Below are 9,560 nucleotides of genomic sequence, written 5' to 3' on the forward strand. Positions count from 1 at the left end.
TGGGGGAGGGTCTATTTCATAGAGACATCAGTAGCAGTATTAGTATTGGCCTTCATTAATAAAAAGATACAATTAAACAAATATTTAAAATATACTGTCTTTGTTTTTTCTACATTCATTTGGTGATTTACTGTGAAATTATTACATTATAAAATATATTAAAAACGTGTTTTAAACAGAAAAATTAGTGAATAATCTAGTTTAAAACAGCACTAAAAGAAAATTTACATTAGTATATAATGCCTACCCACTATCTATCTACCTTTTGTATTTATTGCATAGTATATTGTATGTTCAGAGATGACAGGCTGATAAGCAGACATGCTATTTATGACTGGATGTAACTTTTGAAACTTTGCGGTAAAAGTGGCTCTCCTATTGATTTTGTCCTATCAGTGTGGCTCTCCTGAAAAAAATAGCGAAGACCACTGGGCTAGATAGATAATTAATGAATGACATGACATTTGAGTCTTCCAGGTAGAACTACGCTAGAGCTCCCATTTCCTATATATATATATATATATATATATATATATATATATATATATATATATATATATATATATATATATATATATATATATATATATATATATATATATATATATATATATATATATATATATATATATATACTGTATACTATATACTTTTTTGGTCTCCATGAGGAAGACAGCTTATAAATCATAATAAGTTATGTTTTTTAAAATGTAAAAATGGAGAATTTTTTTTTTCTGTGATAGAGTTAGGGGATAGAATATACAGTTTGTACAGTATAAAAATCATTATGTCTATGGAATGTCCCCATAAAACCCTGTCTGTGTGTGTGTGTGTGTGTGTGTGTGTGTGTGTGTGTGTGTGCGTGCGTGCGTGCGTGCGTGCGTGCGTGCGCGTGCGCGTGCGTGTGCGTGCGTGCGTGCGTGCGTGTGTGTGTGTATGTGTTTTAGGCATATTTATCAAATTATTGAGATGGGGTACAGTAGTAGAGTATTTACTGTCAACTAGCCATGTGTACAATTTGCTATTTTTTTTAAGTGAATTCTAGAGATAGACTTGTATGTACTTTTTATACATGCCTTCAGCATTTTGTGCCATGTGTTTTTGCACTTTGACCTTTCATCAGTACTTTCTTCCTGACTATGAGCAAAGCGTCTGGTTGTAGTTTGTAACACCTGCCCTATAGACAGGAGCACAAAGAGGGTCCAACACAGCTGGGGGGGGGGGGGGGTTTCCTTCAGACCCAAATGTCCAGCTCAAGAGATGCTGAAATGTTTGCAACTGGTCTTATTATGAGACTCCTGTCAGATCTCTTTAGAGACTGAGAGCTAGTTTTGTATAGTGAGAGTTTGTCCTCTGTGCTCCCATCAATCACAAGAGGACACTGCATACTGTATATAGTGGCCTAAAGACATGCATTGTAAACTATATGAATAAGAATGATTATTACTGTAATACTGTGTGAATGAATGGCCACTATCCATTTCTGCAAATCCGTTCTCCAGAATTTACTGATCAAATTAAAATCTCAAAAGACTTATGGATTGGTCAAATCTTTAAGGATGATTTTCTTGGCCTCATTTGAACACATCATCTCGCCAACATTGTCTGGAGTACTCTGGGGGAATTGTGGCTTCATGTAATACATTCCCATCTTTCACCTTGTATAATAAACTTTGTCCCACTTTGATATAATGAGTTGCACTAGCTAAGCGATTGTAAGGAAAAATCCAATCCATCAAGTAAAAACAACTTCAATTGCCCTAGTTATAACTGTATCTTGCACAAGTAACTCATCTATAAATTGTAATCAATTGCATCAATTGGAATTACTTTTTTACTACACTCAATTAGCAAAATAGTTATTGGGCACTTAAGTGTTTTGTAGGGGTGTTTAGCGACAAAATGGAAGTATAAAACAACTTTTACATGAAACTAAACAAAATGTCTCTAAACACAGATTCCAGGAATAGTCCAGTACAAATGTTCTCAGCACAGTCTCAAATAACTATCAAAACAACTAGCGGTATCAAGGCTCTCCAGTGACTGAATACACATAACACCCTTGTGCAATACACATGTGAATTCAACTCTAAAAATAAACATTGACATGCTCTTTTCCTTTACCATGCAACACGCAACATCAAGCGCCATGGAGTTCACAGCCAAGGAACTCTACATGTCCAAGGGAAAAGACTGCTAAGCTCCCAGTCAGCTTTTTTACTCTGATGTTAACAAGTGTTTTTAGTTTCCTTTAATGGTGTCAAATGTATCTTCCTGAGCAAGTGTAGTCTTGCATCCTGCTGGGGTTTGTTTCATGGTGCCTCTGTTCCCACATAGCTGCTTTCTCTTTTCCAGCCTGTATAGGCTGCCGGGAATGTGTTCCATACTGACAAAAGGCAAAACTGTCTTCACACTGTAAAAACGACACAGAAGCGGTATCTGAAGCAACATACAGTATATGCCATAACAGAGACTATATATACTGACTGTCCTGGGACCCATAAAAAAAGTGTTTTGAATTTAGTATTTTTTCATGTCATTACATTGTTTAGAGCATAAGAAACAAATTTTTAAAAAAAACAATTTTGAAAAATGATATTTTATTCATATGTTATGATATGTCCTCTGTAGTTGACACCAGGACTCAGTTGTTTAAAAAATAAAATGACATGAAATTGCATGTATAGGCAAAAACAATGGGATTTATTTTTAATTCACCAATACATTTTTAGGTTTCAGGATTTTTTTTAAACAAACTTTGTTTAAATATGATTCTGAACTATGTTATGAAAGATATAACGGAATGCATTGGTATACCATTTTACTTTATGCAATATGTGGGTAAAATGGCCATACTCAGATTTTCCCATTCAATACAATGCATCTATACACTGCATCTAATTTGCATATTAATGTGTTCTTGGTGCAATATGTAATGAAAATAGAAGTGTAATAATGGGAGTAATAATTGGCAACATTTTTATAATAATATCTAATATTTCATAGGAATATTGATATGTAATTTATTTCCCTATTCACTTGCTATATCTCAAATTCCTGATAAACATGATTTAAGTCCTGGCGTCCTCTACAGTGGTCATTTATGAAATCAATGCCCTGTTTTGTAACAGAAAGTCATATTTTGATCAGAAACCCCATAACATTTTCCTGAGATGTTGATTTATAACAAACAATTTGAAAATTAATCCGATTTAAATTATAATTAAAAAATATGATCATATTTCCATAAGAGTGCTAAACATTAATGTCAGCCATTTTTAAAGACCAAGAAGTTGTTGTTGTCCTGGTGAAACCTGTGGTATCTCTGCAAAGCCCCGAATGTGCTCTTTAAAGGGCATGCAGACTGTGACATGTGACATGTATGATGTCAGAGGAATTCCCTAAAATATAACGTCCACTACAGTGGACAAAAGTCTATTCGTGGGTCCCAGGAGGATATACAAGAATCTCAATCACAAAAAAATGTTTAGTAAAGTTTAAAAAAAAAAACTCTGCGCACCCTGTACCCGTTTCATTTTTGAAAGTGTGTAACTTAGGCCCTGTGTGCTCTAGCACCCTGCAGACAGTTTTGGCTGTTTCCACTACAATCCAGAAAATACTGGAAAAAGATTTTTGTCTGGATCATGTATGCAAGATTTATTCAATTGAATCTGAATGGAGGAATCTTGCATACAACATGATACAGACAAAATTCTTTTTTCCACTATTTTCTGGAATCTAGTGGAAAAAAGCCCAAACTGTCTGCAGGGTGCTAGAGCACACTGGGCCTGCATGAGTTACACACTTTCAAAACTTAATTTATAACCAAAAAATCAAAAAGTGTCTCTTTTTTGGGGGGGTGGGGGGTTATTACACCTTAGACAAAATATACTTACATGTTTATCACTTTTAGCAGTGGTTTATGAAACTTCAAAGCGTTTCCTTTAAAATGACATTATGTATTTGGACCACTGTATGTGGGTGTGGGAAGCTTTTAAATTTGGGTAGGCCAAATCCAGGCGGAAATCCCAAAAATGGTCCCAGAGCTTAAGATTTTAAGGTTTAGTCAACACTTAATTTCCATAAAATCTAAGTATGTGTTTTGATACAAAATCAGCGCTCCATCTGCTTTATAAATAAAAGTATTTTTTCTTTACTGTACAGACTCTGCACAAAACAGCATCAAGAGATATTTTGAATGTATTATTTCCTACTTTTACAAGGTACTGTGGCTGTCACCTATATCATTTATAATAAATCATAGTCAATTCTAGACACTATTTGAAGGCAATTCAATCTCTGTCTTTTAACTCAGCCACCTATTAAAATCCAATTCAATTCACATTTATTTGTATAGCGCTTTTCACAGTACATATCGTTTCAAAGCAGCTTCACAGAAAATGCCTGCATCGACATTACAATTTAAAGTGATTTGTTATCAGTGGAGACCGTGTCCACGTTATGTATTTCAGAAATGTTCACAAAGCACACAGTTAGCTAACAATGTATTATTAATCAATATAAAAATAAATTAAGGCACAGCCAATGGGCTAAGTGAAATAAGAATACATGTTGTTAACAATGATTAGGGTATATAGAAAATTGACCATGGGTGCGTGTTGATGCTGCGTCATCTGAAGTCCTCGCAGGAATTGAGTCGTCTCTTCATAGGTGTTGGTCATCTGTAGTCTTTATGAGAGGCTGGATCCAGACTGGAGCTGGATTCTCTAGTTACCTCGGGATGGGCGTCCTGAGATAAAACAGAACAGGAAAATAATTAGCATAGCTGCTGTTCAAAGCATTACGCAAAGACAATCATGTGCACTGTTATAACTGGAGTACAAGGTTATGAGATGCATTATGTGAATGCTTGGCTAAAGAGATGCGTCTTTAATCTAGATTTAAACTGGGAGAGTGAGTCTGAGCCCCGAACATCATCAGGAAGGCTGTTCCCGAGTTTAGGTTCCGAATATGAAAACGTTCTCCCTCCTTTAGTGGACTTAGATATCCTACCAGAAGCCCAGAGTTTTGTGATCTTAACAGCAAGATGGATTGTAAGGCGATAGAAGATCAGTTAAATACACAGGAGCTAAACCGTTTAGGGCCTTATACGTCAGTAGCAATACTTTATAATTGATACGGAACTTAATAGGTAATCAGTGTAGAGATGAAAAAATCAGTGTTATATGATCATATTTTCTTGACATTTTGGACTAATTGTAACTTGTTTATTGAGGATGCAGGACAGCCAGCTAGTAGGCTAATGCATTACAGTAATCTAGTCTAGAGGTCATGAATGCATGAACTAACTTTCAGCATCAGAAACAGATAACGTGTTCTGTAGCTTTGCAATGTTTCTGAGGTGGAAGAAGGCTGTTTTTGTAAGATTTGAAATATGATTTTCGAAAGACAAGTTGCTGTAACACCCAGGTCTTTTATTGTAGATTCAGTAAGGCACCGTAAAAAACAGAGAGCATGTGATAGACGGAGAGAATTTTCTCCATTTGTGTTCATTTATTTGGAATGCCTGAGGAAGACATTATTCGAACGTACAATACAATGCAAATAATCTCTATTGCATTTTAGTGAAATCGTATAATAAAACATAAGCAAATGTGTCCTTTTCCTTACATACATACCCTCACGTACATTAAAGTTCATATGGTTTATAAAAATAAAATAAAAAGTTTGAACTCACAACCCCTTGAATCGAAAACAAAACTACAGCATCTCATACCCTATAATCATACCATTTTCACTTCTTTTTTTAACGTTCACAGCCATAAAACATATAGGGCTAAATTTACTAAACAGGTCCAATTAGCGTGAGACTGCAATCCCATAAAAGTGATGTGATCAACTGACAATGCAATAAAGAACACAAGCTGTGTCTCATTTTGAAAACTGCATCCTCCGGAGGTTGCATTCATCAGACACGTGCATCATTGAAGCTGACTCATTTCAGAAAAGTAACCATTACATTCCAAAATAAGAAAGAAATTAAAATGATTATCACCACACAAAGAATAAAAGTCAATTGTATAATGGTTACTTTTCTGAAATGAGACATCCTTGATGACGGATGCAGCCGACAAATGTGACCTGAGGAGGGCGCAGCATTTAAAAAGAGACACAGCTACAGATACAAACCAGCTCATTTCCATAATTACCAACGCAATTTTTAAAGAGCAGAGCAAATTAGCTCAGGGTCGCAAACAAGCAGAATCGCAACCCGTTCTCTCTCCCAAGGCGTCAAAATCCGAATTATGGTCAAGTGCTTTCCACGTCACAATAAAGACGCTAAAGGTACCCCTAGGCATCACTATATCAACGCGCTGAGTGCTCCATTCATTTCAACGAGAAACCTTTGGCATCAGACACAGATGCGTTGGGCATGGGAACGTTATCGTCATGATGATCATATAATATTGGATTATGATTTTGCCATTATGACATGTTGGAGTGTGATTCTCAATTTAATCAGCCAGCATAATTTTATTTACGCAATCTAGACACGTTTTAACATGTAACCCAACCCCATTCCATCCCTAAACCTACCCATTATTACAAATATTCCAAGTGTTCCGAGGACAAGCGATTGATTTGTGTAAAGGAAATCCCCAAAAGCGATCAGCGTCTCCATCCGCAGAAGATCATGAACACATTAAATTTCAAATATTGCTGCCCGTTACGCAAGTTTTCATAGGGAAATTGTATTGGCTCTCGTATATCTCGTGACCAATTGCGTCATTACGTCAGCTTTGATTGTAAAATGTTGTTGGCTCTCGTGTGTCTTGTGACTGATCGCGTTATGCTATAGAGTCGTGTGTATTATTTGAATGAGAAAAGGTTTTTTTTTGTTGTGTTTTTTTTTTACTAAAGGAAAGTTATATTGTAAAACTGGAATCTGAATCACACTCCGGAATAGAAGGTGGCGGTAATGCACCAAGAGCTGGATGCCAACCACCGTTTAAGAAGAAGAAGAAGAAGAAGAAGAAGAAGAAGAAGAAGAAGAAGAAGAAGAAGAAGAAGATGAAGAAGAATGAGATATGAATGAGCGTGTTCACAGAGCGGCGGGATCATCATTTCAACAATTAAAACATTAAGATCAACTCTGTTCTTTACATGAAGACATCGATTGACTTCAGAAGACTTGGAATGCAACATGAGATACTACTTTTATACTGTTTTTGGTCAGTTTTTGCAATAAATACATGTGACTGTACTTGTATTTGCCTGTACGTGTTTTATCTTGTTTAGAAGTGGGTAGGTTTAGGGTAGGAGTTGGGTTAGCTGCTCCAAAATATAAAAGTAACCTTTAAATATTAATAAAATCAGGTCTGCTTTTACAAATGCAAAGAATGGAATGTGTCTTGATCTGACCCATTGGGTAAAAAACTAAAATGAATGGAGCATCCAGCTATATAGTGACGCCTAGGGGTGACTTTAGCGTCTTCGTTGTGACGTGGAAGGCGCTTGACCATGCTTCGGATTTTGACGCCTTGGGAGTGAGAATGGGTTGAGAATCGATGATCATCAAATGCGGGTAATCTACTAGCAACACAGGCATAGCAAATTAAAAATAACATGTTTGGCAAACGATATGTTCGAATAACGTCTTCCTCTGGCATTCCAAATAAATGAACACAAGTGGAGAAAATTCTCTCCTTCTATCACATGCTCTCTGTTTTTTGCGGTGCCTCCTAGCAGCAACTATCGCAGCATGTCAAGCGGAAAATGGGTTAATAATGGCGCAAATACCAGTAAATTGACTACTGTAAACCTTAGTAAATCATGTTGCATGATTTATTTAAATACTCTCCTCTCATAAATTTTGCGTCTAAAAGCGAAACTCCTGCAAATGCATGTGCAATAAGGTCAGCCACAAAAAAAAATATTCTCTGTGCATCTTTAGTAAATCCCGACATTTGTTTTTTGGCACCAAAATAGGAGTTTGCACAGGCACAAGCTGTTAGTAGATCTGGCCCATAGTGTATGATTGGACCTGCTGGGAAAGAAAACTGGACCTCTTGGAAATTTAAGTGAATATCTGTAATAAAGACCTCCACACCTTTTTTTTTTTTTTTTTTTCGCACTTTGGTAAAACTTTTTAATGTCAGTCATTGCAATTAATTAGACAATTATGTGAAATAATTAGCTAAGCAACTTGAAAATGAACAAAATGTCTGAGTTTCAAGGAAGTTTGGAGGACCAAAACGTTCCAAGGTGTTACTTTCATGGACTAAGATAGAAGTATACATTTCTATAATAATCATAAAGCTCTGACAGAGAAAAATTTCTGGCGTGAATTCTGGTGAACATCATGTTCCCAGTGAATTATCGTTTTAATGTACCATTCGGAGCAAACAGCCCATTCCTCAAATAGGTTGTGGAACCTCACAAGATGATTTCATCAGGCAGAGAGAGAGAGAGAGGGGCGGAGAGAAAATGAGCAAGAAATCATTTAGACGGATTGATGATGATGAAAGAGGAGCAGATCTCTCTAATTGTAATACGTGGGTGTTATCACTTCCCAAGAAGGTGTCCTGCTGTTTTAATGGTTTGGACTGGAGTTCAGGAAACAAAAGAAATCTTTGGGTTAGGCTTCTGTACAATGGTTGCCAATAATAGAGAAACTCATTCACGGGCTGTTCATTATCATCAGCTTGTACGAAACCATAAATCATACACCTTAAAGGCCATTAATTTGGGTATTTCTGCCAGATATGAGGGCATGTTTTATGGTTAGGCATCAGGCTGGTGTGCAGATATTTGCAGAAGTACACAAAGCCGTGATTTTAATGTGCACAACATGAGTCTGTTTATTCCAACAGCAGCTTTAATCGATGTGCTGTTGATATCTGTGAAATTATTTGTTGGTTTTTCGTCAAGCGAATCATGTAGCCTGCAAAATTGAAAATGTTATTGATTTACTATGGTTTGAAAATGAACCGACTAATAAATATCACACTCTTGTGGTTTAAAACAACACTGTAATAAAAGTACACAGAAAGAATGAATAACCCCTTTACATGAAACGGGGTTAGTTCATGACAATTATTCATTTAAAAATGCTTGGCTTCAAAGTATATAATCATTTTCAGGAGGGTGTTTTAATTATATTTTGAAATAAGACATAACACGCTCATTTAAGGAGAATGCAGTGGTTAGGAAAGATAAGGGAGCCGTTTCATTCAAATATATACAGTCATGTGAAAATGTTAGGACACCCTATTGAATTCCATGGTTTTCTGTATCAGGACATCATAGAAAATCATCTAGTACTTGACAGGTCTTAAAATTTGGAAAATAAAACCTCAGATGAACAACAGCACATGACATATTAGTAAAAATAAAGACAAGATGTAAAAACCATGGGTGACAAAGTTAGGATACACTATCATTCAATTACCTGTAGATCCACTTTTAGCAGCAATAACTTGAAGTAACCATTTTCTGCATTATGTATCAGTCTCTCACATCATTCTGGAGGAATTTTGGTCCACTCTTTACAACATTGCTTCAGTTTATTGAGGTTTGTGGGCATTTGTTAATGCACA

The sequence above is a fragment of the Gobio gobio genome (assembly GCF_949357685.1).
Source record: "Gobio gobio genome assembly, chromosome: 11".
Lineage (NCBI taxonomy): Eukaryota > Metazoa > Chordata > Actinopteri > Cypriniformes > Gobionidae > Gobio > Gobio gobio.